At 38.9% G+C, this 23,154-nt stretch overlaps 1 protein-coding gene and 1 long non-coding RNA gene across 2 annotated transcripts in view; one reads left to right on the top strand and one right to left on the bottom strand.

Annotated features, from left to right (window-relative positions):
* LOC6048902 (poly(rC)-binding protein 3) overlaps positions 1–23,154 on the bottom strand; it is a 516,717-nt gene that overhangs the window by 292,618 nt on the left and 200,945 nt on the right. The gene's annotated exons all lie outside the window — the stretch shown is intronic.
* Positions 10,233–11,845, top strand: LOC119768814. The gene is made up of 3 exons (XR_005278237.1): positions 10,233–10,300; positions 10,366–10,440; positions 11,763–11,845. It is a non-coding gene; the product is annotated as an uncharacterized LOC119768814 (long non-coding RNA).

Consider the following 23,154-nt stretch of genomic DNA (forward strand, 5'->3'; position numbering starts at 1 on the left):
GATTTGAAGAAGCTAAAGAATGCCGAAACGCTACCTACAAAGCCAGGCAGTTTGAGCAAGGACGCTCAAAAATTGTCTGGAAACCAGTTCGCTACCCTCCCTGTGGACGTGAGCGAGAAGGAAGAATTTGAACGACGGGAAAAGTTGCCACCCATTTTTGTGAAAACCTCGTCATCGGATTCGGTGCGAAAGTGGCTGATCGGGTTTTTCAAATCTGGTGCTTTACGAGCTTCCATTCGCTTGTGTGCTGATGGACTCAAAATTTTGCTACCTACCAGAAAGGATTACAACTACGTTCGGGATTTCCTGAACAACACCAAGATTGAATACTACAGCCATGACGATCCAGGTAAACGCCCCATGAAACAGGTCCTCCGAGGCCTGTACGACATGGATGTGAGTGTGCTGAAAGAAGAGCTCAAAACTCTTAAGTTGAACGTGATCGAAGTCTTCAAGATGACGAGACACAACAAGGACATCAAGTATCGTGATCAACTGTACCTGGTTCATTTCGAGAAAGGATCGACAACACCGTCTGAGCTGAAAGCAGTTCGGGCAATTTTCAACATCATCGTGACTTGGGAACGTTATCGTCCAGTGCACCGTGACGTGACACAGTGTTCGAACTGCTTGCAGTTTGGACATGGTGGAAGGAACTGTTTCATCAAGAGTCGTTGTGCAACCTGCGGAGGTGAGCACAAAACTCAAGCTTGCGAAAAAATCAACGAGAACATCGAAGCGAAATGCTTCAATTGCGGCGGCGACCATTCTACCAAGAATCGAAGCTGCCCAAAACGGGCTGAGTTTGTAAAAATTCGGCAGCAAGCGACGACGAGGCACCAACCAAATCGTCGCAAAACACCACCAGCATACACGGACGTGGATTTTCCTGCTTTGGCGTCACCTGGAGCGGGATCTGTTTGAGTGGTTCCAAATCTGCAGCCATTGCCGTTGAATCAGCGGCAAAAAGTTGCAGAGAATACAACACCTCCTGGTTTCAGTCAGAAAACGAAGGAAAACCAACCAGCATCAACGGATGAAGGCAGCAGCAGACATGCATTGGCGCAGCACGCGAATTGCACGCGTGCTATTTTAAAACTTAGCACTGGGCTATGGATCATAGCACTCGCTCTGGCACTTGGTTACGAAAATAACACATTCTGAATAAAAAAAATCAGAAGTTGTCGAACCGTTTCCAGAACATGACGTCTCAACAAGCGTCTCAAGCACCTCTTGCCGTGCGAAAACGAGCTCGAGATCCTCCGGAATCAATCGCCAAAATCCGGGAACGTTTTGCGATCGACGGTGCCAACCCGGATTCCCTAGATGCCAAAGCGACGTGCGAAATTTGCGGGGTTGCCCTGGAGTGCACGAAAACAAGCAATTTGAAGCGGCATCTGGCGCTGGTGCATCCGGTTGAGATGACCAGAATCCATGAAGAACCAGTCGCGCCGTCTAGAAAAATGAGGAAAGTTGTAGTAGAGATTGACGAACAGTTCTATCTGCAATCGTGTGTGAAAATGACCACTGCAGGTGGCCTCCCGCTAAATGTTTTCGATGTCCCGGGGTTGGTTGATGTCCTATCCCAACTTGAGTCGGGTCTGCGAATCGGACACGTCAATCGGAACAACATATCCGGTAATTATTTTTCAAATAGTTATTTTTAATATTATTCTAAACAGAATGTTATTTTAGATAAAATAGCGATGGCTGCGAACCAGTTCAGGACGTTCATTACGAACGAACTGCGCGGCCGCAAAGTTTGCTTGAAGATGGACGAAGCTTCTCGGCGAGGACGGAGTGTCCTCGGTGTAAACATCCAGTATCTTGCAGGGAAGAAGATCATAGTCCGAACACTTGGATTGATCGACCTCGAAGTCGCGCACACCGCGGAAAACATCAAGAACGAAGTTATACACCTCATCCAAGTATATGGGTTATCTTTGACGCGAGATTGCACGCTTCCGGCAAACCAGAGCCGCGGAAAGCCTGATACGAAGCGAAGACCAAAGTGACGATTTCGAAGGAGGTAGCACTGATGACTTAAGCGATGGCGAAGATCACGATGATGAGGAGAGCGCAGAGAATGATCATGCAGAACAGGAAGATGACGAGCTGGAAAAGGCAAGAGCGTTACTGGGAGGTATCCGCTGCGCCGCCCACACGCTGCAGCTTGCTGTCAATGATTGCATTAAAGAGTGCAAATTGAAGAAAATGCTGGGCAACGTGCGACAGGCAGTGAAGACGTTGAGAAAGTTTCCATTCAAAAGCTGCTTCAAAACTGAAAACAAGAAGCTTCCGTTTCTGGACTGCGAAACGCGGTGGAACTCGGCATATTTAATGGTATGTTCATTTATGTATTTTTTTCCGTTTGGGGACCATTCATTAACCCCACTCCCCCCCCCTCGTGGACAATTTCCATAAAAAATAATAGTATTTAAAATTATGTACAACATAATTATTAGTTGTTTTTTTTTTTCAAACAGGTGGAGTACTTCTCAGATAACGAGGCGTTCATTCGTGAACTATTGAAGGAGACCAAGCAGGACTCCATCGTCACCAAGTCAACATGGACATTCATCTGCGCTTTCACGTCTGTCTTCAAACCGGTTTTCGTCGCAACGAAGAAACTCCAGGAAGAGACGATGACGATGGGAGACTTCTTGTTTGCGTGGGAGACCTGTCGGCTTGATCTGCTTGAGTCCTCTGACAGTATGGCTACATGCTTGTTGAAGCATATGGAACGCCGGCGCGAAAAGCTATTTTCACCAGCAGTTGTAGCCGCACTTTTCATGGATCCGCGCGTGAACTTCGGCGGGTCCGAATTTCTGAGTGACGATGATCGGAGGGTGGCCATTCGGCATCTTTTGACCCTTGGAAATGCGTTAAAAAACGATGGTGAAGAGATCGATGACAGACCAAATGTTCCTGTTCCAACGACATCAACGACAAGCGAACCGTCAAGAATGGAGAAATTTCTCAGACGGCGTACGCCGACGAAAGCACCTGATAGGCTGAACATCGAGCAGGCATTGAGGGAAATGGCGCTACAGGAAAGGCTTTGCGAGGACGACGATGTCCTGGAGTACTGGGAAGGCAAGAAAAGGGCCGAACCGCAACTGTATGCTATCAGTCAGGTTGCGCTAGCAGTGCCTTGCACCCAAGTTTCTGTAGAGAGGGCGTTCAACTCGCTAGCTCTTATATTAAGTGACAGAAGATTGAGGTTGTCGAACGAAAATTTGACTAATATTTTGTTGATCAAACTAAACGCCGTTCTGTTCGATAAGATCGACCTTAAGCTTTGAAGATCATTGTTTACATTTCTGTTTACCTGTTGTTGAGTTATATTAAAGCCATTACACGCAAAAACCTGTGTTTTATTTTGATTTTTTTTTTATTGTACATCTAATCTTGCTTTTTTCCAACGTTATCATACGTTAGACATCCAGCATAAGCCTTATTGAACTCGATTCACGTGACAAAGTCGATTACGATTTTACGCAATGATGTTTTATTTAATTATTTTCATATCACGAGGAATTTTGTATTTAATTCATCCTTCAAAATACACTTTAAATAGAAAAAAAAATAAACACCAAAAAATTACTGATCGATTAGTATGGAGACGAGAATGGTATGTCCTATTCAAGGTTTTGATATAATTAAGGCTAATTATGTACTTAAATGTTAATCCAACGTAAACTAATAATAATAAGATTCCTTAGGTGTGCTAATGTGGAGTGCTAAAAATTAGCACTAGCACTGAGCAAACACAGTATGCGTTGCACATGGCATGCGTGCTAATATCGATGTGCTAGTGCAGAGCGTGCCGATGCACGTCTGGGCAGCAGTGACCTGTTTTCACCACAAGAACTTCTGAACATTTTCATCGAGATGACAACAACACTGCGTGGTTGCAAAACTCGTGCGGAACAAGTAAGAACGCTTGGAGGATTTATCTTAAAATACAGTTCGTAGTTTACTCGTTCTAATGATTTTGAATATTTCAATGAATTTACTTTTTTAGTTTTAAGTTAGGATTAGTTGTTAAAGCGATTTTTTTTTCTTTTTTACCCAAATGTATTCGATTTAATGCAAAAATGTAAAACAATTTAAAGTAAATAAATGAATGTGAACAGTTAATAAGAAAACGAAAAATATAACAAAGATGAAGAGCATGTAGCCATACCACTTAGAATGTAAATGAAATGTAATTATTATAAGAAAGTTCAATAAAGACATATTTAATTTCAAAAAAAAAAAATAGATCACTTGCACGAAGCTTGATTCTCACTAAAACAGCCACAGTCTGCACTTCTACCAGTTGTATTGGTGCAGAAAGGTGATAACCACCACAGCTGATCAGAACACGAAAGGCACGGATACAGCTCAATCACCAGTTCACAAAATGGATAAATTTCAGCAAGAGCCGAAACTTTGCCCAGCAGTAACACCACTTATTGTCGCTCTGGCACTAAACCGAATCGAGCGATTTCCACTCTCGCCGCACTTTTTCTCTCCGCCTTTTTCTGTCAAGCTTAATTTGGTATTACTCGATCAGTGTGTAAGCCAACTTTGTTGTGATTCCTCCATATTGTTTTGATTGACGAAAATTTATGTCGGTGGATGAACCAACTTTTTTTGTTTAATTAATGAAAAACAAAATAAAATATGCACTTTTTTTACCTGAAGAAATGGTCAATATCATCATCCAAAATCTCCAACGGGATCACGCAAGCGCTGATGCTATTAAGCTTGACAGAAAAAGGCGGAGAGAAAAAGTGCGGCGAGAGTGGAAATCGCTCGTTTCGATTTGGTGCCAGAGCGACAAAATATTTTTTCAGTGACGTTTATCCTCGCGTTCAACACAGCTTGTTACACTCAGAATTAGAGTTGATAAGTTTGCGAAGCGTAGTGTCAGATAAGTCGCCGCGAAAATTCGATTTATTTCCGAAACCACAATAGCGGGGAGAAAGGTGAACTTCACTTGATTTGCTTCGCACCTACCAACCACTTCCGGTGACGCTTGTCAACAATGAGCAGTTTGCTTCCTTCAAGTCGGTGGCAGTCCGGGATGATCACGGACTTGAACCAGTCGGCGAAAATGAATGCATCCGCCCAGCCTGACTTGGTCCGACAGTCGGCTTGGTCTGGTTGATAACGCGCTCCAAGTACTTACAACCACGCTTGAAAATTAGCTTCTTACGTCCCGGATCATTTGCCCACGCCGATTCATCGTAGTTGATCTTCAGGTGAGCCGGGATTCCCTCCGAAGTCAACTCATACTCGACAAAGAAGGTGTTGATGGTAGTCGAAGAAACGCGAGCACTGTTCCGCTTGATGTTTTGGCACAGTCGTATCTGGAAAAAATGTCCTTGAATTTGGGGACCGAAGCATCGTCCTGTCGATGTCGTCACAAGAATTAGAACCGGCCGTAACGAATGCTGCCGCCAGAACATACCCCGTAGCGGGGGCGTCGTAGAACTTTCAGCACGAACTTGACTGGGCACGGACTTAACTGGTACATAAACGTAGCCGTCGACAGGTGCCCGGGGCGTGGCGTAGAACCAGTTGAGCTGCGCACTTGATACAGCAGGCCGAGAACTTTTCTTAACAACGCGCGTGTGCACTCAAACGAAGTACATAGTTAGGCTAAATAATGGCCGAGACACGGCCCACGCTGCTCCACGCCAGTTGAATAATCTCCTTCTCTTTCCTCCAAATTCCTCCTGTCAAACGAGCGCGCGCGTGACATCTGGTGGTCGTTCCGAGAAATACATTTTTCTTTGCGCATTTTTGTACGTTCAATAAATTCTAACCAAGTAAAATTTAATTTCTTAGCAAAAATACTCAATTCCAACTACAAACGTTACAACCTTTCTCGTGTTAACTTATTCTTTACTTCAGTTTTGACATTTGCACGGTAAAATGAGATGCATTATATTCTATATGTTTTACTCGGTTTTAGCGTGATTTTCATGAATGATCAAATTGGATCAAATTACCAGATTGAACCAAATATTTGTATTTTTCAAATGAATTTTGCAGATTTTAATTTCCAAACGAGAAATTCAAATAAATTTTCAACAAAATACCAACATAAAAGTTAGCACAGTCTCAAAACTTCTAACCCTCACAGTCCGGAACGTGTGCCAATGTGGCAGGATTAGGCCCACAAATCCTGCGAGATCCTGGATCACGGGTCTGCTTGAAGCATGTCCTGTCCTGTCGCACCAACCAACCTCCGCCCAAGAAGGTGGTAGATTTGGTGGTGAGGTTGATAGGCCTTTCAGCTTCCGGTGCTTTCTTCGTTTTCTTCTTTTTTCAACGGAAGAAGAGTAAAATCCACAGTACTGCTCATCGGCACCTTCTTCAGAAGTCGTCAGTCAGTCAATTTTCAGCGGAACCGGGGAGGAGTTGAGGCATTCGATGAGGCAGAAAGTCGTATAAGCCACACGACATAAAGACCGATAAAGCCCAATAAAGTGAATCTGTTGGGCCTCTTTTTTTCTGCGCCTTCGTCCTTTTCCGAATCCTCCCCGTTGTCATGATTTTTCTTTTTTTCCTCCCTCAAAGCCTCATTGTCAACCAGTGGGGTGTTAATTTTTCGATTTTCTCGTCGTATTTTGTCTTGCCCTGAAGCTTTTTCTCGTGCGGAGGAGTGGGGTTTGAGGCTGGGATTGTCTGGTTGGCTTTTTCTTCCGTTGCGTCTTCATCATTTTCACACACAGACACATACCTCTCCACACCCTCCCCCCACATGAAATTTTCTTAAGGGGCTTTTTCAATTTTGGTTCAGATCAATTGTTACGGATTTACCACTTACTGGCTGCTGCACCACATGCTGGCTGGCTGGATGGGATTTTTATTTGATGATAACGACAACCGAAAAGAACGATCAAATAAAACTGCCATTTGTCTCGGTCGATTGTCGACGGCAGAAGATGAAGTGTGAGTGGGGAATTATTTCGTAGAACGGTTGTGATTTATGGCAAAAAGGATCAACGCCTGCGCTGGTTACTTTATTGGGATTTTCTGGAAGCGTGGGTCTCGTGGCGCAGGGGTAGCGGCTTCGGCTGCCGATCCCGATGATGCTATGAGACGCGGGTTCGATTCCCGCCTTATCCACTGAGCTTCTATCGGATGGTGAAGTAAAACGTCGGTCCCGGTTTCTCCTGTCTCGTCAGAGGCGCTGGAGCAGAAATCCCACGTTAGAGGAAGGCCATGCCCCGGGGGGCGTAGTGCCAATAGTTTCGTTTTCGGAAGCTTTGGGAACAAGTCGAATTGTACTTCATGATGTCGAGAGAATGGTGCAATGAATGCATTTCGTGCAGTGAGCTGTACTAAACTGTTATTTTCAAATACTCTTTTAGAAAGAAAGTTACTGTAACTGGTTTTCATTTTCATTTAAATGGTCCTCTCATTACCGTTCTTCTAACAGTTCAACAGTAACAGAAGTACATAATAAGAAAAAAAAATTCCATTAAAAAAATATTTCGCAATATTTTTTTAGGTGAAGTGAAAAAAAAAACTGTCGTGATCGTGCTATCTTGTCCCACGTCCAATTAAGGATAATTTGAGTGAAGAACGACATTTTGTGAATATATCAATTATCTCACCTTTTGACCATGCAGATCCCCAAAAATCGCTTTCAGTCCTGAAATATTCAACGAAATCCGAAAAAAAGCCCCCTGCATTGTTGTCACTCTTCATATGGAAGAAGATTCAACTGATCGTGCTATCTTGACACACCCTGCAAATTGCTACAAGTGCGTCAACTGGCCAAAAGGGAATTTAGTCAGAGGACGTTTTGACACATGTACATGCCCGACTACGGTAGGCATTTTTAATCATAACTCGGGACATCGGCTACCAAATTCAACCAAACTTTGGGACAATGCACAGAACGGTCAGCCATACAAAACGTGTTTTTTTTATTGTTTACATTGCATGATCTAGTTTTTGTATATTGAAGGTCATACATTTAAACGCGTTTTTCTCGAAACGTCAAAAAGCGACGTGCGACAAAATAGCACGCTTTTTGGGTATTTTGACGTTTTCAAAAACACCGAATAAGCAAAAAATCAAAATCTCGTTTATTGTCAGCCCTTTCAAAAGAAACTCCAGAAGTATGTTTAATTGTATACTAAATTTGATTTTCCCTAAAAAGAAAAAAATATCTCGAGTGTATCAACAGTTTCTCGACTAAAAATAACAAGAGTTCAAGCTTCGTGTTACATATTAGAAAATTAAAGATTTAAGATTTTTGGACCATTTCAGATTTAACATTTTCAGAAAAACAAAAAGAAATACAGAGCCATTCTCTTCAAAAGCGACCGATTTCGTGGAATTTTGATTTCAGTACTTTATTTATTTGGCTGACATTTTTTTGATGTTGCTTTTTGTACAAAGAATGCATTTTTTTTTATCATTGGCTCGTTCATCATAGTCTCTTTAAATTTTAACAGATACACAACAGATAAACTCTACCAACTCACACGAAATCGGGAAAAGTTGCCCCGACCCCTCTTCGATTTGCTTGAAACTTCGTCCTAAGGGGTAACTTTAGTCCCTGATCACGAATCCGAGATCCGTTTTTTGATATCTCGTGCCGGAGGACCATTAGTTGCTGAGATATCGACAATAGAAAATGGTGGATTGTTTGGGTGGAACATCAATTTTCCTGTCTTTAAACCTTTGCATGGCAATATCTCAGCAACTAAGGGTCGTATCAACAAAGCTCAAAATGCAAAACATAGAGAATTTCTCAGCTTTTCAAAAATATGTTATTTCAAAAGTGGGTAAACATGTGCACTAATTAAAAAAAAAACTGCGACTATTTTCAAAACAGTTACCTGAAAATTGATTTTACTTGAAAACGGTGCACTTTATCAAAATTTCACTAAAGAACTTTTTGATTGCAAATTTGATTTTACATCGAAAAATGAAGTTAAAAAATGTATGCGATTAATATTTCGATTTTTTTTTAAAATCAGTATTGATTAAAAAAATCATAACTTGGTCAAAGATTATTTGCACAACCTGTAAATTTCTGAAAAGTTGGCATTTGATGTCCCCTAAAACATATCAAAAAATAAAAATTAAAATAGTGTTTTTTTGCGAATTAAGTTTGCAGTACCGGCCGATCGCGTTGACGCCGTCCTGAATGCTTTCAACAGCTATGACAGCAACCTACAGTTTACGTGTGAGATGGAGAAAGACAGAAGACTTCCCTACTTGGATATGGTTCTTGTGCGTCAAGAAGACCAGACGGTGCGAACAGAGTGGTACGCCAAGCCCATGGCATCTGGCCGCTTCTTGGACTTTTTCTCTTACCACCCACTACACATCAAAATGAATATGGTTGCAAATTTCGTACGCAGAGTACGTTCATTCAGCACGAACATTGATGAACAACAGGTGAAGGCCATCATTGACAGAAAACTATAAGTAAACCACTACCCCACATCACTGCGACACAGGCTGATCAACAGGATGAATGAACACCCGCATACAGTGACGGCAGACATGACCACGACTGTAAAGCTGTATCGACCCCTACTGTGGGTGGACAAACTAACATGTCGCCTCAAGAAGTCGCTTAGGGCGGATTTCCCTAACATCATGTTGGCCACCCGAAACGAACATACGATCAACAACATGTTCACAAGGACAAAGGACCCAATCCCCCCCAACATGAGAACCAATGTTATCTACAAGATCCCGTGCGGCGACTGTGAAAAAACCTACGTAGGCTACACGACGCAGTACTTGAAATCGAGGATCAGCAAGCACCAATCAGACATCAACAAGTGGGATGAGCTGCTGAACGCTGATGATGACACCGAGATTCACCGGCTGAAGGACCGAACTGCCCTCATCCAACACAGCATTGAGGAGCAACACCGTTTCGCGCTGGAGAAGACCGAGATCCTGGACCAACATCGAGCCAAACCTGCCCTGGAAATTCTAGAAATGTGTCATATTTTCACTACGGATCAAACTGTCAACAAAAGGAGCGATGTTGATGGTTTGAGTTCGATTTATGGTGGAATTTTGCATTTGGTAAGAACGAAGAAACGAAAGCCAGAACCAAAACAAAACACGAATGTCAGGGAAGAAGAGCAGGATTAGTACTGTTCGTCTAGATAACATCCAGCAGTACCCACACGACCTTGCATGCAAGTTGCATGCAAAGTTTTGTCTGTCTAGTTTTTTCTATTTGTCGGTTAGTCTTGAGGTGATATTGCTCCGTGTTCGTTGTTGATCGAAGATCTAGCTGTTTTGGCGCTCCAGAACAGTAAATATGTTAGTGTTTTCCACTTTTTGCAACTAACTAAACACATTTTCTGGTCATGTTCACAGCACCTTTTGATGCTACCTTCCCTGACAAATGCAGCTTTAGCTGAAAAGCCCCCGGACATGAAAACTGTATTTTCTGTAAGATTTGTATTATTGTGACTTGATGATTTTCGTATTTGCTATGTTTTGCCTTCCTCACTGAGGTAAGGCTATAATCCTGCTCTAAAAATGAACTTTTTATTAAAAGCTCAAAGACCCACCTTCATGTATACATATCGACTCAGAATCGAAAACTGAACAAATGTCTGTGTGTGTGTATGTGTGTGCATGTGTGTGTGTATGTGTGTGTATGTATGTATGTGACCAAAATTCTCACTGAGTTTTCTCAGCACTGGCTGAACCGATTTTGACCAAACCAGTTGCATTCGACTTGGTTTAGGGTCCCATACATCGCTATTGAATTGTTTGGTGTTTCGATAACTAGTTAAAAAGTTATGTATAAAAAAGTGTTTTCACATATATCCGGATCTCATTTATATGCATGCAAACGATGTCTGAATCCATCATCCGACACATCGTTGGTTAGGTATTTGACCTTTCCAACGTGTCCAAAACATTGAAGATCTGGCAACCCTATCTTGAGTTAAGACCACTTAAGTGATATATTTGTACTTTTTTGATGCCGGATCTCACTTAAATGTATGTAACCGATGTCGGAATCCATCATCCGATACATCGTTAGTTAGGTAATTGAAAGACCTTTCCAACGAGTCTACAACATTGAATATCTGGCCACCCTGTCTCGAGTTATGACCACTTAAGTGATATTTATGTAATTTTTTGATGCCGGATCTCACTTAAATGAATGTAAACGATGTCCGGATCCATTATCCGACACATCGTTGGCTAGGTAATTGAAAAACCTTTCTAACGAGTCCACAACATTTAAGATCTGGCAACCCTGTCTCGAGTTAAGACCACTTAAGTGATATATTTGTACTTTGTTGATGCCGGATCTCACTTAAATGTATGTAAACGATGTCCGGATCCATCATCGGACTCATCGTTAGTTAGGTAATTGAAAGACCTTTCCAACGAGTCCACAACATTGAAGATCTGGCAACCCTGTCTTGAGTTAAGACCACTTAAGTGATATATTTGTACTTTTTTGATGCCGGATCTCACTTAAATGTATGTAACCGATGTCGGGATCCATCATCCGATACATCGTTAGTTAGGTAATTGAAAGACCTTTCCAACGAGTCCACAACATTTAAGATCTGGCCATCCTGTCTCGAGTTGTTACCACTTAAGTTATATCTGTGTATTTATTTTTATGGACCTAAAAAAATAGCTAAAGTATGTGTCCAAACCACTCATATTACCCATTGTTGGTAAAAAGTGAGGAAGGCGTCAACCACATAGGTGGATTAAGTTAGTTTTTGTTAATATCCCTACAGAATCCCCTGAAGAAGACCGCATATCGCGTCGAAACGCCGGAATAAAAAAGAAAAAACTACAAGTTTTTGAATTTGTCTCTGACTGCTGAGCCGAAAAACAACCTAATCAAGTTTCAGTGACAAAAAGTTTAATGAAAAATCACCAAAAACTTTTTTACCGTGTATAATTTTTTTCCAGTGTAGTCTGTATCCATACCTGCAACTTTGCCCAAGACACCAAATCGATCAAAAAATTCTTTCAAAAGATACAGATTTTTGAATTTTCATTCATCATTTTTGTATGGAAAATTATATGGACAAACTAATGATGCAAAATGGCTTCTTTGGGCATACCAAAGGCACCAAAAAAGTTTCAGTCGGATTAGAAAATACAAAAAAAATCGAGTGACCGAAATCTGAGAGAACTGCTCTCTAGCGAAAGGTAAAGGTGGTTCAAAGTTGGGAATTCATTATCCCAATTTTTTTTTTTTCACTTTTCAAACCTAGAAGTCAGATCGTAACTCAGCTCAATAGTAGGAGTCATCTTCTGGATAAAAATAACCTGTTCGGTAGAGTCTTTCGACGGCAGTTGGACTCACAATCTAAAGGTCAACAGTTCGAAACCCGAGGTGGATGGAAGCTTAGGTGTAAAAAGAAGTTTGGATTGCCTCACCGTTTCAAGCCTTCGGATACCTAGTTTCAAGTAGAAATCTCGCAATATAGAACGCCAAGGTGATGCTGTTGAGCGAACAACTTGATTTTGATTTAAATTATTTTTTGTGATTATAGATGGTTCCATGAAAACAGACATTTCCAAAGAAAGCAAAGCAATAACGATAACAATTGACAATCTAAATCTGTTAGCTCAACCATTGATCAAACATAAATTGCTTTCCGTGTAGCATAGCTCTCAAGAATCCATTCTTTCGCCAAGACGCATCTTAAGTCTCACCATAGAAACGGAATCCCATCCTAGAAAAATAACATCCACCTCTCTTATAATCGCCGGACAATCGCCAGAACAAGCCTGCACATAAATCCGATCTAATAAAATCAGTGTCCGCAATTGTCCATCCGTTCCGCAAACAACTCGGCCATGGCACGTGCAACGGACCCTCTAGTCGGTACGATCTTCCGGCTGACTAGCTATTTCCACGTGGATGGTTTATTGGGCATCGTCGCTTTATTGGCCATCCCAACACTAATTGATGGTCACATCATAACTTCATTGGAGCAAATCGAGCCACTCTCCACTGGCTGCTGAGAGGATGATGCTTACTGGAAGGGCACGTGCACACCAAAAACATTGCTGGAATTGCTGGGTAATAAAAGAATAATAGAAACCATAATCGTAATCATAATATCGGTACATGGTCAATGGGGTTGGAGGGGTTGTTGTACACGAAAGTGATATTGGTTTAATAATTGAATGCAATTTCTTTGGAATTAGATTTTCAACATAAAAAATACGTCCATGAAAAAAAAACATGGATAACTAAATGTCTCCATCGAACACTTATTGATACAAATTGAGAAAACATATTAATAAGAACTTTTAGTAGCTCTCTAAGTTTCGCAAAATAGTGCATTGTAGGGAAAAACTTGAAAACAGCTTCATTCCAATTAAAAAAGCGAAAACTTAGAGGTTTCAGAAGTCTTCCAATCAAATAAGCCAGATTTTCCTGAAAACATTCAACCAAACAGAAAAAATACCCTAACGAAATTAGTTTGAGGTTAAGGTCTACTTTTTCACCTGGGCCTCGTCCTAATCCCAGTCTCGACGCAGCTGTTCCTCAACCACCTCATCGTGGTTCGGTACATCGTACCGAAAAGCGTTCTCACCTGTAAAAGAACAAAAGAGAGAAAATAAATTTGTTAGTACAATATTTTCACACCAAACACCGAATGTGCAAACAGGGAAATCTATCGGAGAGAAGTTGGTCCGGTATTCGGTCGGAAAAGTCTAGGGGCCAAATGGCCAACATGGCATAATCCTAAAACTCCACCCGGAGCACATCACAGTTGAAAGTGTAGTGTAGTCCTTGCCAGGGGCGTGCGTTAGAGCTTCAAAGGGAAATTTTGGAAAATTCCTTTCTCGGAAGCGACGCGGTACAAGGGTGGTTAGGCGGGAAAATTCTATCTAAAGCTGAAGTGTTATTTGCCCTCATTCACTCAGATTAACACATCTTAGCCCCGGATAGGTGGGGCTTTTCCTTACCTGCCCCCCACCCCTAGGGGACACAATCCCTCATTTGTTTGAAATTCTTTCGTTTGTTTTGAGGATGTTTGGGGATATTTGAGACAAGATCTTGAACAACTTCAAACATTTACAGTTTATTTCATGAACATTATGAATTTGAAATGTTCCAAGAAAAAGAACTTCAATTTCTTTTTATCAACTCAATCATTATTTGTATTAGAATTGAACAGTTCTGCTTCAGAATGTTACATTTGCAATTCAGAGATTTGTAGAAACTTTAATTTGAGATCAATTCATAAGACTTGGCAGGAAGGCTATATTTATTTATGATTAGATTTAGCTGAGTGCTCTTTTAAAGATTTTTTTTTTGAAAGATAACCCAAAAGTTCAATAACTTTTACGTCTTAAGCCAGAAATCTTCAGCAGATTTATGGAATTTTAAATTTACTCAGAATCTTGGATCTACTCGAGATTGGACACCTCGCGAATAATTAATTGCTTCTGTAAATAGTGTTTACATTTTGAGGCTATTTTATTTGAATCCTGAATCTTGAAGGATTTTGTTATGGTTATTTTTGCTGTCTTGCGAGAATTTGAAATCTCTCAAAATTAGAATACCGAGAATATTTTTTTCTTTACTGTTTGGAAACAGTCTTGAAATTCTTTATTTGATTTTATTTTAATAATGTTGAAATCTTGGAAAAACTCCAATCCTTCATGATTTTTTAAAATAATTTTTGTGTATCATTCAAGAATCTAATACCTTTTAAGGCTCTCTAATCTTCTATAAGTTTGGCAAAAATCTTGATCTTTCTTAGTCTTTTTTTTCAAATTTACTAGTTGATTTGAATCTCAGATTAAAAAAAAAAAGAATTTCATCATCGAAATTTCCTGAATTATTTAAAAGCCACAGAATTTCAAGAGTCTGAAGAATCTGAGATTTGAAAATTGTATCGAGTTAAAGCGATTGTGTTAAGTTCCACAAGCATTTAACCTTCTAAAAACCTTCCAAGAATAATTTTTTTTTCAAAAATTCAAATGTTCAGATATTGTAATGTCCTTTAAAAACTGGAGCATATTTTTCAGATCTCTAACAAAACATAGATTTAAGTACATTTTTTTAATTTTTAAGTTTTAACTTTGGATTTTTTGTCATTTGATTTTTATATATTAAATGTTTCTAACCTTTTTTTATAACTTTTTTCAAAGTAATGTTTAAGATTATGGTAAATCTACAAAGTGTTTAAAAGAAATCATTAGTCTTGAATAATCTGTGAATCTTTCAAGAATCTTTAATATCATTTCCTTACATCTGTTGAATTTTGTATCCAATATTTTCTAAAAAATCGTAATGCATCTCAAATTTGTAAAAGATGGTATCCTAAAAAAAATTTACGTTATTTTATTGTTTAGAAGTTCCTAATAAGACCTAGTGATTTTTCACGATCAAAAATTGCCATTTTTGCTTGGAACGTAACCTTTAAAATTTCATGCTTAAATTTCCGAAAGTACTTTTTATTCTTATTTTAAAATATGCTAATTTATGTATAGTTTTTAACTTTTTGGGGATCAATTTTTTTCAGATTAAAATCATTAAATGGTTTTATAGTTTTAAACAGTTATAAAGATTTACTTATCTTTTGTTTTTTTTTTTAACTTTAAAGGACTACCATTAAAAGTCCAATAAAATAATCTCAAATATGTTCATCTACTTCTCAAAAAATTTCTTAATTTTATTACAAAATAAATTTATAATCTGTAACGAAATCTATAAAAGAAAGAAAATAGAAAAAAATAAAAAAATAAATCTATAAAGGTCTAAAGCCAGATTTCTTAGATCTTCCTTTAATATAAAACGGTAGTCGAATTGTTATTAAAAGAATGTAAATATGATAAGATGCAATAAGTTTACAAAAAAAAATTTCTCCAAGTATCGATCTCTGATATTTCAAGCTATCCTCTATTTTAATTATATTTGCAGTCCCTTCTAACGGCTTTCTTCAATTATTTAATACTATATCCTGATTGCTTCCTCCAACCATGCTCAGCTGTTATAACCATGTTTTTGCACAAAAAAAAAACGAAACTATTGGCACTACGCCCCCCGGGGCATGGCCTTCCTCTAACGTGGGATTTCTGCTCCAGCGCCTCTGACGAGACAGGAGAAACCGGGACCGACGTTTTACTTCACCATCCGATAGAAGCTCAGTGGATAAGGCGGGAATCGAACCCGCGTCTCATAGCATCATCGGGATCGGCAGCCGAAGCCGCTACCCCTGCGCCACGAGACCCACAATATTTTGAAATTTGGTAAGGCAAGAAGAGATACAGAACAACAAAATTACATTAGCGATTTCTAAATTTAAAGCATTTTAGTTCTCTAAAAACGGCTGTTTCTATTCAGTTTGTAGTCCTTAAAGTGGATTATCTTTTTAAAACTAATCACAATATTTGACCCAAAAACATAATTTCCAAAACTAGCCTAGAATTTTCGTATGGTCATAAGAATCTATTTCCCACCTTTATTTTATTTTTTTATTTTAAATTAAGGCCTGAAAAGGTTAAGTCAATTTGAAAATCTTTTTGATTGTAAAACATTAGTTCTAATAATTCTTTTCAATTGAAAAGTAATATAAATCACATGATAGCCTTTGGGGATGAAATATTTGTTAAATGTTGATGTTAAAATAGACATTTTATACTTTTTTCAATCAATACCTAAGATTCAAGGGTTTTCACGAAAATTTAAAAATTTCACGGATTTTATGATATCCGTGAAACCGCATCAAATCTGAAACCCTACAAAAAATGAACTATTGTCCAACAGTTTTTATTGTTCCAAGTCGAATATTTGAGAATGATTTCAAGATTCTTAAATCTTCTTAAACTTAATTACTTTTGTTAAAGTATACTATATTATTTACCCAATGGTCATATCTATTGTTATTCATCTGAGAATGTTATTCTTTTTTATATCCCAGAGTTTTCTAAGAACTCGTAATTGCTTAAATCACATTTTTCAATGAATTTTGAGTATTTTGATTATTTGACACTAACTTTAAATTGTATAACTCCTTGTTCTTGCATGTTACGTAGATATATTTTTTCTAGAATGTCACATTTCAGCCCGGAAAAATATCTTCAAGAAGATACAACCAACCTTTAGGAGCGGCTGTGGCTGAATGGTTACGGTGTTCGCTTTGTAAGCGAATGGTTCTGGGTTCGATTTCCATCTGCTCCTATCGAGAAAGTTAAGGACATAGAAATACTTGAAATGCTGAATATGAACGAAAAATCAAAGTCGCTTGTGGCGGGGTTCGAACCCCCGTCCTTTGGATTGTTAAGCAAAAATGCTAACCACTAGGCCATGGCGACTTGGTGAGCCTAGACTGGAATTAGGAATACTGTTACAACCAACCCGCAACGCCTTTCGAGGTGTATCCTAGGGTTCTACCTCTCCTACTAACATTGAGTCCAAAACCTCCCTACAAACATCTATACCACTAAAGTGACGTAGGGGTCCTTGCGCACTTTAGATAGGTGTTTACTAACGATCCTCCCCTTCCCTGAGGATAGCTTGGACCCGGCCTGGACCCCCTTATGCCCTGGGCTGTATTACACACTCATCAAAAGATGAAGACATGGTATCTCCCGTGTTGGATTATTGTTCCGGATGAGGGTCTAATACAACCACACCAAACAGTGGGATAAGCGTTGTGGAGCCTTCCGGTGGTGGGGCGTCCTCCAAATGTTAATGCTAATGCTAAGAAGATACAACCAACCAACAACGATTCGCCCCAATCTCCCCCAAGCAAATTGACCCGAGGTGAAAAGAGCATTAAATTATACAGAAAAAGGGGCAGACAGTGAGGAAAATTGGCATATTTTAAAATTTAAACAACTATCACCGTTTGTTGCCATGAGCCTCAGGCCCGGTTGAAGATAGCTACTAGGATGTAACAAAAATGACTTTTTAGCGGGCATTCAGGGGTTTGTTCCGGTGGGCATACTGAGCCCAAATCCTAAATATGAGCTTGATTGGACGTAACAGGAGCTGGCGCTCCGCCCTTCAATTTTAAATGAGATTTAACCCGTTAAAAAAGATTTTTTCAAAAATGTCTATTTTTGAGGCACTTTGGCCACCAATGCGTTTACCAAAAACATCACTGGCGTGTAGGCCAGATCCTTGCGCATCTTTTGGTATATATATAACATTGAAGTTTGGAGCACCCGGAAGCTCGGTACAGACTTTCAAAGGCATTTTTTCAAAAAATCGGCCCCGGCAAAAAAGATATGCGTCGCGCCTCGCGACGCCCTAGACGCCATTTGATTTTGTTGGGGTCAATTTTTCAAAAAAATGCCAAATTTTGAAGGTCTGTACCGCGCTTCTGGGTGCTCCAAACTTCAATTTTATATATACCAAAAGATGCGCATGGTTCTGGCCTACACGCCAGTAATGTTGGTAAACGAATTGGTGGCCAAAGTGCCTCAAAAATAGACATTTTTGAAAAAATCTTTTTTTGCGGGTTAAATCCCATTTAAAATTGAAGGGCGGAGCGCCAGCTCCTGTAACGTCCAATGAAGCTCATATTTGGGATTTGGGCTCAGTATGCCCAACGGAACAAACCCCTGAATGCCCGCCAAAAAGTCATTTTTGTTACACTCTAATAGCTACGTCCTAGAGTCCCACATGTCATCACTCCGTTCATTCGTTCAGAGTGACCTGCAGCCAAAGATGGAGACAAGATACGACACGAATGATTTTCCAGTAGCTTTCCCGGGCACAAACTCACACATACATGAGCTGATGATTGAGGTCCTTTTCTCCCCGGGGGGCCAGGACGGGAAGAAGGACTCGGCTTAGCTTGGATGATACCGCACCAGGTCACCAGGTAGTTACCTACTTCTGGTGCTGCTGCTGGTGAGAATGATGATGATGAGACTGGAGAGAACGACGGATCGGATCCAACCAACAGGAGGACCATCGAAGGGATTTGAGAAGTGCTTCAAGAGATGGGCCTCGCAAAGCTTAGGCAAGATGGCTTAGTTGGTCGGCGAGGGGAAAAAATGGTGGATGAATGGACAGTAAGGATGAGAGAAGTCACCGTTGTGGATTGAAGTAAGAATCGCTAGAGAAATACAGAGCTGCGTTGAAGATGTTAAGGTAGAGCAGTCTGTGCTGTGTTTATTTTGGAAAATCTGCTACATATTTAAAAAAATGGTTCTTCATGAACAAAAACTTTGTATTTTTTAATAAAATATTGAATCGAAGAAGCTACACTGAAGATTAGGCATACCAAAAATCTTTAAATTTTATAAAATGTTGAGTATTTCTAGATTTTTAACTCTACTTTAACTCTCGAACATCTCAAATCTCAAAAAAATCTTAATCATCAATTTGAATTTCAATTTATCGATTTCAAAGAGGCCAAGCCTCAATTAAATTGAACATAAAATTTTTGACAATTTTTTTGCTAATTAACTGAAAAAATCTCCTTAATCATTTAAAACAAACTTTAACAGCTTTTCAGTTTAATAAATCGATTTCTTTCAAATCAATCAAAAATGTTAAAAATATCTATTTAAAGTCAAATTGAAAGAAGCAAAAACGAAACAAAATTGAACCTCACCTCAGGGCAAACATCTATCTTTAAAGAATCCAAGAAAAAAAAATCCAAAAAAAGACCCCCTCTAGGAAGGAAGGAAGGAAGCTTAAGAGTGAATTTTATCACCTGGAATGTGTCCGGCTCCAATAAAATCGCATCAAAGGGCATGAAAATGTCGACGGCGAGACATTTGCTTGATTTTCTTTGGAGGTGTTCTTTTTTGCCGTGCGTTTTGCCTCTTTCCGGGTGGATTTCAAGACCTTCGTCTTCGACGGAGATTGCAATCGAAGAAAGTGGGGGCCACTAGAAGGTGAACGGAAATGGAATTGAATTATGCTTTTTCTTCTTCTTTTCTTTCAATCAATTGATCAATGAATGTGAAACAGAAAAGAAGTCGATGAATTTAAACTCTTGACTGCAAATGTGCACACAATTTACAGCTCGTTTCACTTGATTAGCAAAAATCATTAGTGAAATTGGAACTCAAGATAAAGACAAGCTAATTACAAGTTACCATACCAAATTCCAAAGAACTTCTAGAAAGCTTTTGCCAAAACTCATTTTCGCAAACTGAATCTTGCGGTGGAAGCAAGCACGGTCCGAAGAGTGTTCCAGCATGAGTGTCTGAAAACATCTGTACCATCCAGAGGGGGGAAACCGTATTGCGAACCATCATTTCCCACCACCCCCTCTGTTTTTTGATCCAGATCCGGAGAAAGGAATTAAAAGCACAAACTCATGGCGTTCTCATTGGGTAATTCTCCGCCAACTCACACAGCAGTTGCCCCGACCCCTCTTCGATTTGCGTGAAACTTTGTCCTAAGGGGTAACTTTTGTCCCTGATCACGAATCCGAGGTCCGTTTTTTGATATCTCGTGACGGAGGGGCGGTACGACCCCTTCCATTTTTGAACATGCGAAAAAAGAGGTGTTTTTCAATAATTTGCAGCCTGAAACGGTGATGAGATAGAAATTTGGTGTCAAAGGGACTCTTATGTAAAATTAGACGCCCGATTTGATGGCGTACTCAGAATTCCGAAAAAACGTATTTTTCATCGAAAAACACTAAAAAGTTTTAAAATTCTCCCATTTTCCGTTACTCGACTGTAAAAATTTTGGAACATGTCATTTTATGGGAAATTTTATGTACTTTTCGAATCTACATTGTCCCAGAAGGGTCATTTTTTCATTTAGAACAAAATTTTTCATTTTAAAATTTCGTGTTTTTTCTAACTTTGCAGGGTTATTTTTTAGAGTGTAACAATGTTCTACAAAGTTGTAGAGCAGACAATTACAAAAATTTTGATATATAGACATAAGGGGTTTGCTTATAAACATCACGAGTTATCGTGATTTTACGAAAAAAAGTTTTGAAAAAGTTGGTCGTCATCGATCATGGCCGTTCATGGTCACCCGCGACAGACACGGACGACGAAACAAAGAGAAACGCAAAAGTAACTTTTTCAAAACTTTTTTCGTAAAATCGCGATAACTTGTGATGTTTATAAGCAAACCCCTTATGTCTATATATCAAAATTTTTGTAATTGTCTGCTCTACAACTTTGTAGAACATTGTTACACTCTAAAAAATAACCCTGCAAAGTTAGAAAAAACACGAAATTTTAAAATGAAAAATTTGTTCTAAATGAAAAAATGACCCTTCTGGGACAATGTAGATTCGAAAAGTACATTAAATTTCCCATAAAAACATGTTCCAAATTTTTACAGTCGAGTAACGGAAAAATGAGGATAAAACTTATTAGTGTCGATTTTTTCGATAATACGTTCCTCAAATGCAGAAATGAAAAACACCTCTTTTCGCATGTTGGAAGGTCGTACCGCCTCCGTCACGAGATAGGACCTCGATTCGTGATCAAAAATTACCCCTTAACAAAGTTTCACACGGGTCGGGGCAACTTTTCCCGATTTCGTGTGAGTTGGTAGAGAATTACCCCATTATCTTTTGCATGTCGGATACAGCGCGATGAGGGGGGGCTTCTGTCAGTCCATTTCCATCACACACTAGCTCACACACACGTGCACACATACATGCTATTTTGGAGCACACATATGTGCAGTGTTTGTGTGTGTGTGAGAATGATATCAGGAAGCTCTCCAACCGTCACTCATCTTGCCGGATACGGAACCAGGTCGAAAAGCGTGCACGGTTAAATCTGGTTGAGACTTAATTAAAGATCATTACTTACATTTGCAAAAGAACTTAAAATTGCATAATAACAAAACTACATCATTAGGACCAGAAAATCTTTTGGCTACTCATTTGCAAATATTTTTTAACATATTTTCTATTAATTTTATTTAAACAGTATTTTTAAAGTTTTAACATTCATAAATAGATTTCTAGATTAAATTTTCAAAACAGCCTATCCCTCATGGGTTTCCTATGCAGATAGGACCTTTTGAAAATTTAATCGAGAATTTAAAAGTTTTATCCGTGACTTATGGCCTGAGGAAAGGATATTAAATCACTCGAAAAATGAACTTCTTAATTTGACTCCTAGACCATATCGACTCAGAAACATGTTCTGAGCAAATGTCTGTGTGTAGGTTTGTGGAAAAAAATTGTCACTCGATTATCTCCGGATTGACTTTACGGATTTTGACCGTTTTGGTCTCATTCGATCCGTCTTGGGGCCCCATAAACCTCTATTTAAAATCAGGAAGATTAGATAAGTACTTCAAAAGTTATGCTAAAAAACGTTCTTGACTACATTTCAGAAGATTGTAAAAAGGGTGGGTTTTGTAAGCAAACCCGTTTTGTTATACATTTTTAGAAAGGTATTGAAAAGACCTTTCCAACGAGCCCAAATCATTGTAGATCATTCAAATGTTATTAGCACTTAAGTGTTATTTATACACTTTTTGGAGGCTGGATCTCAGATATTGTGATAAAAATATTGTCCGAATCTTCCATGCGAACCAATGTTGATAATCTATAAAATTATCGTCGATAATATTATCGTCTGACGATAACGATAATGGTTATCGTTATCGTCGGAACGATAACGATAATCCATCATTATCGTTTTTTCAATAATTGTATAATGGACGATAACTAATTTTTTAAATCTTTCTGAAATCGATTGATTCAACCATATCATGTTAAATTTTCAATGCTTTCAATAAGAATATATATTTTTAAAAAAATCAGGTAGGTTTCAAAGTATGGGACCATGTCCACGTGGTTTATGGATGGTCCCTTTAAATATGTACCCAAATTACCATATTTTATATATTTTTTTACCATATTTTTTCGAAAACACTCAAATTTTCATAATTTGCAATGTGGGTGACGAAGCGAAATTTTGTATGTTTTTTTTCACTTTATTTAATTATTTTTGAATTTATTTATTTCAATTTATGAGGATTTTTTTTGAAAATACTTTTTTTTCACAAATCACCGTATTTTTTCAAAAATACTCAAATTTTCAAAATTAGAAAAATGAGTATCAAACGAATTAAAATGTCGTATGCTTTTCCAATTCATAAGTGTTTTTTTTTTAATATTAAAATTTTCACAATATACCGTATTTTTCAAAAGAAGTAAAATTTTCATAATTTGCAATATGGGTTTCAAACTTATTCGA

The sequence above is a fragment of the Culex quinquefasciatus genome, chromosome 3, assembly GCF_015732765.1.
Source record: "Culex quinquefasciatus strain JHB chromosome 3, VPISU_Cqui_1.0_pri_paternal, whole genome shotgun sequence".
NCBI classification, from domain to species: domain Eukaryota; kingdom Metazoa; phylum Arthropoda; class Insecta; order Diptera; family Culicidae; genus Culex; species Culex quinquefasciatus.